This window comes from Anarhichas minor, unplaced genomic scaffold, assembly GCF_050575085.1.
Source record: "Anarhichas minor isolate MPS153535 unplaced genomic scaffold, ASM5057508v1 ptg000055l, whole genome shotgun sequence".
Classification (NCBI taxonomy): Eukaryota; Metazoa; Chordata; class Actinopteri; order Perciformes; family Anarhichadidae; genus Anarhichas; species Anarhichas minor.
Genome location: NW_027466501.1, coordinates 2,143,258 through 2,154,269, shown reverse-complemented (window position 1 = coordinate 2,154,269; position 11,012 = coordinate 2,143,258). Strand labels below are relative to the sequence as shown.

At 46.6% G+C, this 11,012-nt stretch overlaps 1 protein-coding gene across 1 annotated transcript in view; it reads left to right on the top strand.

Annotated features, from left to right (window-relative positions):
* Nucleotides 1-10,709: 10,709 nt before the first annotated feature.
* Nucleotides 10,710-11,012, top strand: part of nav3 (neuron navigator 3) — a 110,090-nt gene continuing 109,787 nt past the window's right edge. Inside the window, exon 1 of the mRNA XM_076076100.1 lies at nt 10,710-10,850. The gene's annotated coding sequence lies outside the window, so the exon portion shown is untranslated. The remainder of the gene's footprint in view (nt 10,851-11,012) is intronic.

Below are 11,012 nucleotides of genomic sequence, written 5' to 3'. Positions count from 1 at the left end.
TTTTGCCCCCCCCCCCCCCACACACACACTGTCTGTGCAGCAGATGCGTAAAGCCACATGGAGGCTCTCCGAGTTATTTGATGCTGTACACATTTGAAATTGAACCTCCATATGTCATTGACACATCTGCGGATGTAGGCCTGTGTTGCCATGCAGAGCCCGTTGATTATACAACATGTGTGTATATATGCTGACTGAGCTAGTACTGCAGCTTCTTAAAGAACTGGCAACGTCACAGCCAGTAAAATCCTTAGAGAAAATGATTGTTGTATTTACGCAAATATGAGGCATGATGTGATAAAAATCAGCGCGGGGCTTGTTTTGTCTCTAGGAGCCTGGGCTACTTGAATTGAATCATCTTTGCTCGGTTTTCTTGCATTCTAGAAAGTTTTATCGTGTTCAGTTTCATAACATTTAGGCTGCTATGAAAGCAAACATCGTCTTTGTCAGCCCCAGCAGGCCAGATACATCTGGGTTTAGGAGGTTCAGTGTGAAGTTCTCATGGTGTTTCTAAAAATGAGCAATTACCACTTTTTCATAGATTTTTAGGAAAGACAAACCGTGAAAGATTTCAGTCAGGGCAAGGAATTATGGGGGCTGCCACTGTGATCAATATTGCATAAAACAGTTCCCGCGCCGGTGCCAGATGAGAAAATGTTTCTTTACTTTTGGGTTTTGACGTGATGAGCGATGATCCCCGGATTATGAGACAGGATCTTTTGACCCAGCCGACCCTCTGTCCATCAGGCACCATAGAGCTCCGTCCCATTCGATCCATTCTGATTCGTCGCCTGTCAGCAGCTGTCTGCTTTGGATGCATTCAGAGCAATAGGGCCGGGCGAAAGAGGAATCAATGGAGTGTTGGGGAAGAGACGGGGTCAGACCCCCGGTCTGAGGAGGAGAGTTGACGGAGAGGTGATGGACAACTGGAGCAGTGCTTTGTTTGGTAAAATGAAGACTTCAGATTCTGACAGTGTAGTGTTAGTACTCTAAGCCGCCATGTCCTTCAGGTCCTGGCTTTTCATGGGAAAAAAACAACGTGTTCTCAATCCCAGCTCGTCAAATACCACAGCTTGGTCAGTGGCCAGCGCTCTAGGTAACCCTCAAGAGTCACTTTTGGACTCAGGGACGATGTGCAATGTTACATACAGGCTGCGTTAGTAAACTGTGGAAGTTACGTAACAAAACTACAATAAAACTAAGGTAAAGTCAACGTAGACTTGGCTTCTCACAGGATGCGAAAAACTGTCTCCTGAGTGAAAGTCCTGTGTTTGTTTGACCCATCCATCCACCAATCTCACCCACCCTACTCGGACTCTCTCACTTTTCATACTAAATCAGTTGCTCTAAGCGTCCAGTAATGGGTTTCATTGGAGTCATGAAAGCGTGCTACGTCTAAAGGGTATCAGACGGCGAGGGCCACCATCAGCGGGAGAGAGAACAGCTCGGGAAAAACAAAGAACTCTCGCATTTTCAAGACCTCTGGGCCACAACTCAGCTGCAGTGAGCAGAGGGACTTGGCTTTGTCTGCGTGTAAATGTTTGGCTTTCAGAGCAGCTCCGCTCAGCGGCAATGATTAATAAAGTATACTCCTGCTGCAAGAGGCATCCCAGTTATGTGTCGCCTCAGCGTGAGTGATGAGCTCTGCCTCATTAGGTGTCCAGTGCCAAGAGGAATTAATAGGTGCAAAAAAAGTGCGTATTCATCTTGTCAACTTTCTGCCAGGTGCCCTGAGTGGAAGAAGAAAAAGCAAATGTTTATACAGGGGTGTCTGAGGCCAAACTCATTTTTTTTGTTGGCTGGTATCGATTTTCATCTGCTGGCTTAAAACGATGACACAGTGGTTTCTACATGGGGGATTCCCCTGACTCATCACTGGACTTTGATTCCTGCCTTAAGCAAAAGACAGGGATGCTACAAAAGCCAATCAGCTCTCTGCCGCTTTGGTTTTCTACACAGAGCCCTTGACGGCCCCACTGGTGATTCAGGTTCCAACAACCAGGACGAGATTTGAAATGAATTGATAAACACTGACAGCATTCAGAAAGTGACCACTGCGTCGACAGTGAAACACATTGGAAAGAAAAACTAGAAGTCAGCTGAGCCGCCCCAACTCTTACTCACAAAATGGCTTTGTTTGCGAAGCTCAAGTCATCTGAGTTTTTGAAATACTGACTTAGGGATTTAAGGTGGCATGATTTTTTCCACTGGATATGTAGCATTCTGGACTAAAACCCTTCAATTATCGAGCCTTTCTCATGTGCTGTAAAAGCGCTAACGCCTGGTTTTCCAGTCCCATCTTGAAGGAGGTTGTTTTCTGTCCCCCGTAGGAAGCGGTATTTAAAGTGTTGGCCCATTTGTACTTGACAGTTGCATCTAAGGGATAACACTTTCCAAATCCAACCATCATGCATCAGTCACTTGATATGTTTGGAGAGGCCCAGCGTGCCCCAGGACACTTTTCCCAAGGCTATAGGGACGTGAGAAAATTAAGCTGCGAACAAGCAGATGTAGCCACCGTCTCCTCTTGTGTCTCACCATGTCTCCTTCTTACCAGGAGTGGAAAGAGAGTCACAATGCACTAAAGTGCCGTAGGAACGCTGCAGTAGAGATTTAACAACAGTTTACCAAAGGGATTCTTACATCAGATGTTCCTCGTGCAGCTTTAAAAGTTCACACTTGTCTTTCAAGTGAGGAAGAAAGAAAAGAAGAAAAAGCTTAAAAGCAAATTAAAGCCAGTATATAGTGTTTGTTTCTTGTTGACTGCTGGTGGAACCACAAATGGCCAATTTACAGCTGCTCAAAAACCATTGCATCATGAGTAATTTACTCAAAAAAGTGCAATAAGAGAAAATCGCACATGCTTCACATCATAGTTAACCAAACCAGGGTGTTTTTATACACATTTTGGTATTTCCTTCTTGGTTTTCTCTTTGGTAAAAATAAAAATCAATGAACGCATTCTTGAGAGTAATTGTATTATGTGTGTACTTCACGTCTGAATTTGCATTTGTTAAAGATACTATATCACTGGGTGATGGTGAAGTTAAAATGCAGAGAGATTGTTGTTTGCTAATGAATAAAAGCTTTGAATAGAAGGAAAAAAAATGTGCATTGAAAAAGTGTAAGTAAAGCAGCTACAACTTGCAAAAACACTGGCCTGATCCTTTAACCAGTTATATAGTCAAATCAGGGTTCATTCTTGACCTTAGAAATGCAATATGACCAAAACGTTACCATCGCATGGCCCACTTACATGGTGTTTTTGAAGCTTTCAGCCACATTTACCCATGAAGAACTGTATGAAAAATGTAGTTTTTTTAGTTAATTCAATTCAATTCTAAGCCAATATAGAGTATGTGTGTTCTGTACAGGATGGTTTTCCGTCAGTGTTACGGTAGTGGTGCGAACTCATCAGCGAGGAGACTGTGGAGGACAGGTTGAATCAGGGATTCTGGTTTTTCCTCTCGTCTGTCAGCCGTGAGACAAACTTTCCTCCGCTCTGCTGCCTGTCAGTTGGAACGTGACAGTTAGATTTGTGCTGCGGCTCTGTAAAGGCAACATCGCATAATTGAAACTGATTATCACAGAAACTTAACAGCCCCCCCCCCCCCCCCCCCCCATCATTCTTCCAGGCTTAGTGGTGAGTCTCCTTCCCCACACGTGCCCTCCTGTCACCTCTCACACAAATATGCTCCCCCTGCTGTAAGTGCTTCATGATTGGGCAAAGTGCGCCTCATCAAAATGTCCTTTTCCAAATTGCTTTTAATGGCTCGTGTGGATCTGTCTGATGCCAGCCCGCGTCGGAAAAGTAAACGATGTCGGTTTCCCGAGAAGCTGTCACAGGATGCCGCAAAGCCAGAGCGCCCACCAAACGAGCAGTTAAACATCGCCAGAAACCCTGCGGAACATTAATGCCCCGGCCGTCATCAACGCCTTCAATCATCATTCCGCTCGTTTACGTCATTTCGGAGTTAAGGCCGACTAAAAGCAAACGGCGGTTTCGCGTCTAAAGAGCTTCGTTGGAAGAGGACGCGGGTTTTGTCGGCTTTGCCCGCCCGCCTGCAGACAGAGGTCTGTCTCCAAATGGAGAGATTTACCGTTTATGAGTTCACTCCTTTTTGGTCTTTATCAGCTCTTGAAGCAGCCTTCAAACACGTACATGCTGCTTGCGGAGCAGAACATTCTTCAGCAAGGCCTCCCAAAGCTTTTTGTTGTGTTCAAACTGACTGAGCCTATTTGAGAAGTCGCTTGGCGAAAATGGCCGTTACCGTGCAAATATTGTCGGTTACATATCGTCTGTGCCCGCGGGCTGTGCACAGTGTTGCCAACTCCTCAGTAAGGAAAGTAGCTATTGGCTGTCCTAAAAGTCGCTAGAAGTCGCTAAATGACCAGATTTAGTGAGAAAGTCGCCAAGTTGGCAACACCGGCTGTGCATTTTTGGCAGGCGGTTGCCCTGTAAAAAAAAAGTCCTACGTCCCACGTTGTCCCGGTGCTCGGTCTAATTAAAAGCGTCGTAATGAGCCCTCACAAAACGCTGCTCGGCACATGTCTCCCCAACATGCGAACTTCTGAGATACACGTGGGATAATCAAACAAATCACCCCGGGTAGAGGGCACACACATGTGTCAGCGTCTGGTGTGTGGGGAGAGAGAAAAGACGGAGGCCCACATGTAAGGGGGGAGCCTGCTGGGAGGATGCACGCGGTGTCGCGAGTAGTGTCAGGCAGATGGAGGAGCTCTGTGTCGGGATTCTTGTCCCGCAGGGGCTCCCCGCTGATACGACCAGGGTAAACACATCAGTCTGCGTGTCAGGGAGGGGAAGAGCTCTTCTTCAGCAACTTGTTTGGTTGCCCTTGATGCAAAGCGCTCGATCCGCAGCATAGCTGCTCCGAGGATGTGGTTGCACTGGGCAGTGTGCAGACGGGTGCATGTGTAGGCAGCAAATCCTTCCTGTGGAATGGTAATAAAAAAGTAGGGTTGTCAAAAAGATTGAATTATTGATACATATCGATGCTGAATATTCTAAACGATCGCAGTACTTATCCACTGCAGTGATGATACATTGGCTGCGTTTTCTGTTCCCTCTTCTCTGCGGCGGCAAGTTGACACCATTGACTCTTTATAGGAAGTGGACAGAGTCTCCGTGATGTCCCACATTGGTTTGTGGATGCCGTTTTTAGTCACCATCTTGGCTCTTGGCCGTCGCCACGCAGCTCCGCTGAAAGCCTCGAAGTTAAAGGACAAATTTGTCCATGACCTGTGACGTGACTGTGATATTTAATGTGTTGAGAGGGAGAAAAACGCGTCAAACGGTGTGAAGTGATAGTAAAATAGTTTGGTGAAAAGCACTTTCACATCTTTCCATCAATTTGCCGCTGAATCAGCTGCGTCATTTTCTTTCCAGGAAAAAACACATTGATTCATGTCCTTCGATAGTGCCAACATTGGGATAATTGTTATGTTGTATGAGAAAACAAACTTCATGATATCAGGAGTGAAAGACGAATCGGTTGAGCATCCAAACGTCCCGTGTGCTGATATGACTCATTATCGTAGTGCTGCTATAAGTCGCTAACAAAGAGACACAGGGACGCTGAGTGAGAGAGCATTTAAACCAGAGAGGGAGAGAGAGAGAGAGAGCCGAGCGGAGTCGCAGCTCATGAATCATCATTCCCGCAGGATGTCTGGCCGTGTTGCCCGGCCTGCCCTTTGTGTGGCCCTGGCACACTGCGCTGACTGGGAGCGCTCCGACCTTTGACCTCGTCATAAAAGAGCTCCTGTGGGGGCGATGGCGGCTCGCCGACATGCTAATGAAGCCACCCTCTAGCCGCCGTCGACGAATGCAAAAAATCCCCCTTACAACTGCGACCTCAGTGGGACTTTGTGAAACTGAATCCAGGCTGCCGAGGTGACATGTTGACTACGCTGTTAAAGGCCTCAAGTGGGCCCCGCTGACCCGCACGACCTGTGTTTATGTGCAAATGTGTACATTGTTTTCTGAGTGTTTCTATAGTTTATGTGTGGATGTGAATTTATGTATGTCTGCCTCTGTACATATATATATATATGGGCGTGTGTGAGATATGCAAAAGCCGGCTGCACCCCCGGCTGTGTAGGTGGCGACACACTGCAGTCAGTATGCCACGCAAACCGGGTCCCAGGGTGGAGCGGGGGGGTCGGGCAATAGCCACACAATGGTGGGCTTTATGGGCGGGTATGGCCGACGGTCCCCGTCCTTTTCGGGGCCCTCCGCCCCGAGACATTTAGGCTCGCTGAATGTTAAGCATGGTCACATTCTCAACGTGTGTGTCCTTTTGTGCTGACTGTGTCTGCCGTCTTCCTCCACAGATCGAGAATGTGGACGCCTGCCTCAGTTTCCTGGACGCCAGAGGAGTGAACGTGCAAGGGCTCTCGGCTGAAGGTAAGACGAATAAACAACGCATCATTCAAGGCCTGATTAAACTCTTAATTAAATCAGCAGGGAGCGGCACAAGACGGATCTCCCTGTTGTATCTCTAGAACTGGAAAATTCACTCGGCTCCAGCGCCGACCGACCTTCTGCGGGTAGCTTTCCATTTCTCCACAGGACCGAATACCTTCGAAAAAAGCTGGTCGAAGCCCCTTTCCAAGACACACTATTAAACTTCACGGCAGTGGAATTTACCACGTTGGTATCGTGACAGGGTGCACAGTTTCTCCATCTCCAGCTTTCACTAGGGCAGTGTAGGCAATCATTAGGGCATCAGAGTGGATTGTGGGAGGATAAAAAAACAACTCCAGCGAGGGATTCGTCGCCCCGACCATCAGGGTGTACAGAACACGGATCATGTCAAATTGAACGATAAGCTAAAAATTGTCTCACAAGGCCAGGGCTGAAATTACAGTTAAGTTACCAAACGATCTGTGATGATTTTGTTTTTACACTTGATTTGGACTCTGCAGGAGGAACACGAGGTTCCCTCAAAGTTCCTAAATGAATCCAACTGCAGTCAGTTTGTTTTTTTCACTGCATGCAAGGAGCTTATGGAAAGTGTTGCGTGTAGCATCACATCGTGTGACGTGTCCCATTCGACACCTGTCGGCCACACCTGACACGTCATACATTAGCTAGCTTCGGCCCACACTGGAGAGCAAATAGTTGCTGTCCTGTGAAAACCACGTATCTCCTAATGTCAACTTTCCATGATCTTAGCCCATATACAACTTGGTAGCGATGTATTTTCAGTGAGGTTGCTTGGTACGCGTCCTCCGTCTCTCACGCATTCAATTCAATAGGAAGCAGTAAACTCATCATCCCCACCAGGAAGTGCGTATGTGTGTGTGACACTGCACGTGAATTAACACGACACAAATTTCTTCTCTGCCGCGGTGCCAGCAGCTGATCAGCTCAGAGCACATCCACCTGGCTCTCTCTCTGTCGCTCAACCACACCACCCTACAGGGTCAAGATGTGAAACAAATGCTGCTCTTCTGGAGCTTTGACACGTGTCGAAGGGGAACCTAGTGGCGTATCTTGATTCAAAGAGGCACAAATGTTTTGTACAGTTTACAGTGTAAAAATGCTTTATAAAAATCTAGAGTGATCTGAGAACTAGTACAAGCATGTCTCAAGTATACCGACCGAGAATGTCCCCAGCTGTTATTTAGAACCCGCAGACCCCATGTTGTTTCTGCTCCCCTTTAAAAGCTTAAAGAGGTGGGCGTGTCCTTGACCTCTCCAGCAGCAGAAATAGCCTGAGAGGCTGACACACTGACCGACAGCTCTAAATCCTGCAGCAATAAAAGCAGCAAGGGTGACTCGCTGTAAATATATGGGCTATTGGGTTACTCTGTCTATCACTGTTGCTGCCGCGTGTCATCACTCACTTCCCCCTGCCCGTCTATCTCTCCGTCGCTCCCTGCCCGTGTCGGCCTCGGCCTCTTTCTCTGTAGGCCGTGTTTGCTCTCCAGATTCTGTTGGTTGGCATATGTGGCCTTTATTGTCTTTTTACAAGGCGTGGGTTTGAAACTCAAAGTGGAATGTTTGATGTGCATACAGGCACATGTTTTTTTTCCTTCTCCTCTACTTATTGTAATAACCTCTCTAGAAGTTGCCTTGCATCTCTCCGGTTGGGAGGCTGTAAACCGAAGCTCCGGAACAACCCATCATGCTGAAGAGCGTTATGGTTCCCCCTCAGACGTTTCCGCTGAGGGAGGTTACAGGCCGTAATGAAAACGAGGCACAGTTGTTGTTTTTTTCCAATGCAAGAACAGAACGTAACCCTACAGAGAGGTTGTCATTGTGAAACCAAGGACCGCTCTGTACAAGTACAGCAGGGCCAGTAGTGTGGCTCTAGACTCTTGAAAAAGGCCCCTTAGCACAGAAAATCTAAACCACCAGAAAAAAGAAAAAAAAAGTTTTACTACTTGAAATGTGATAATTATCGTCAGGAAGTTCAGTCTGCCATTACCAGCCTTAAAAAGCAGGTGTAAAGCTCCAAAACACACATTTCCTGCATCTGATAATGGGTTACAGTGAGGGGTCCTCACAGCAGGTCATTAAAGCCTATTTCCACTGAAGGGTCTCTGCCATAGCAGAACAGCCTCTTATTGGTTGTAGAGCCAGAGGGCAGCCCACAGAATGACCTGCTCACCGCAATAAAGTCCCTCCTGCTTGATCTCAGTGGGTCCATTTCTTTTTTGAAGTGGGTCTGATTTCATTAGGGCCACTGGTGCTGGGGGTCAGCAGGGGGTGCGCACTTGGTCTCTGACCAGAAAAGCTCAGTGTAGCGCTGATACTTTCTAGCTGCAAAAAAACAAAAAACTGGCTGTGTAATTAGTTTAAAAGATAACACTGGAACGATAGTTGTTTGAAGACCTAATTGGGAACTAAATAGAAGCCAAACAAATGAATTAAAAGCAAGTTTAAACAGAGAAAGGAAGCAAAGACGCGACCAGCTGTGGAGTTGTAAGGAGAGGCCCTGACTGAATGTGTATTGTCTGGGGATTAAACCCAAAGAAAGGCTGATTAAAGAAGGTAAAGACAGAATATGTAGTCATAAATGCTCACAGGGTATTTGTAGTCTTCTTCCTATTACCCGACCATGCTAGAACTTCTCCTTCTCCTCCTCCAAAGTCCTCTGTGACGAATGAAATAACTAACCTCTCCAAAAAATAATTTAAAAAAGATTGAATAAAACCACTGCAACCACTTAAAAGGCCTCCAGCGGCAAAGGCACATTTTCTCTGAGCGGGGGCCAAGCAGAAACACTTGTCCTCCGCACCGCTCCAGAGCGGCAACAGCCCTCCTCCGTTCAGGGGATGAAAGGTCTGTGGCAGCCGTAGCAATGTCCTATCGCAGTCTCACGGACTGTCACAACTTCTCCTCAAAAACTCTCAGGAAGTTGAAAAAGGGTGCAAAAGGTGAAACCTTGTGGAAAAAGCATCCAAAGTGCTCGTAGCTCTCCTACATCCTTCTTGGAGGAAAAGGACAGTGTGGTGGTCTCTTGTCTGTGTTGCCTTGCAGTGCTTGAAGTTTAGGCAGAAAGTCACTTCATGCTTAACTTCTCAAAGTCCCTTTTCATGCATAAACCCTGCATACGTCCTGCTTTACAACTGCAGAGAATTCTTCTTCCAACATTGTGCAGCAAAAGCAAAATAATCACAAGATAAAACAGCAGTTTTTCTGACAATAACACTACATTTAGTAGGAACATCAAAAGGTGGCTCGAAGATCAGGTGACAGCAGGTCAACTGACGCAAATGTGCTGTGCTGTTCTGACCCTGACCGTCTAGGGCAACTTCCCCTTTGCGATGGATGAAGTAGCATCATTATCATTATCGTTTCTGTTACTTTTTACCAGTTGCCAGTAGTTTCAGCCCCCTTGGGGCGGCTGAATCTGCAACAAAGTCTCTCCCTAAAGCCCAGCAAAATGCTGCTGTTCAGACTCTCTAAGGCCCCGTATAAATTACCGCCTCATGGTGTTAGAAAATGCAAAAGAAAAAAATCCCGAGAGATTAATCGTCTCTAACTTTCACAGCTTGCAAACGGCACACTGTAGCCACGGATGGCCGGGGAGAACGCCTGAGCCTCGCCAAATTGAAAAATGGAGCGAAAAAGCCTGCGTCAGCCGCCGCTGCCCCTCCGCGTGCCAGCTCCCACTGAGGGTTTTGATCCGAAAAGTCCATTTCACAAATGGGTGCGTTAGCCACAGCGATCAATTCTTCCGCCTCTGCGACTGCTGGATCCCACCGCGGCTACGTGTGTGAGTTCTGACTCAGGAGCTGTTGATGATAAACATGAACACCTCAGACAGAGCCGCCCATCGATTAGGGGCTTTTTCCTCACTGTTTGTTGCCAGCTCAGCATTTTTTTAAATGTAACTTTATCTGCAGAGCTGCAGTTTCTGCTGGATCAAAAATAATGAATTCAATCTCCCTCTTACACTTGAGTTCATTTTTTTTTTACATTAATGTGTTTTGTGTTATTGTGTTTTATCTGTCTTTTCGCCCCTTATCCGTGCTACTGTTTCTTTTCAGTTGTCATTTATGGAGTGAAGTCCAAGTCAGCTGGTATCATTTTGAATTTTTATCTTATCCATTTATATCATTTCACTGCACCAAAAAAACACGATCAGTTCCTCATTTCGTGGCAAAAGCAGAAGCGTAATTGAAGTTATATATTTTTGGCTGTTTGGCCTCAGACGTGCCCTCACACCAGACGTCAGCCAGTTAAACACCAGTGCAGCAGTTCCCATGCTGAGCTTCACGCCTAAGTGAACCAGCTGTGTGTTAACAGACGCTTTAGACCGGAATCTATGACAACTGGTTCTCCTCGTGAGCTGTGGCCTAAACTGTTCCAACACACAGTAAGTGTTACCTCGTGCTATATACAATTAAATGCTATAACTCTGCATATTATATACAGCACATCAGTATCTCTTCCAGTTAAAGCCAGTGTATAATTACTCTTAAAAAACTCATAAGCCTGCTGCACAGCAGCTGCACTTGCCGCTCTATCCCCGAGTGGC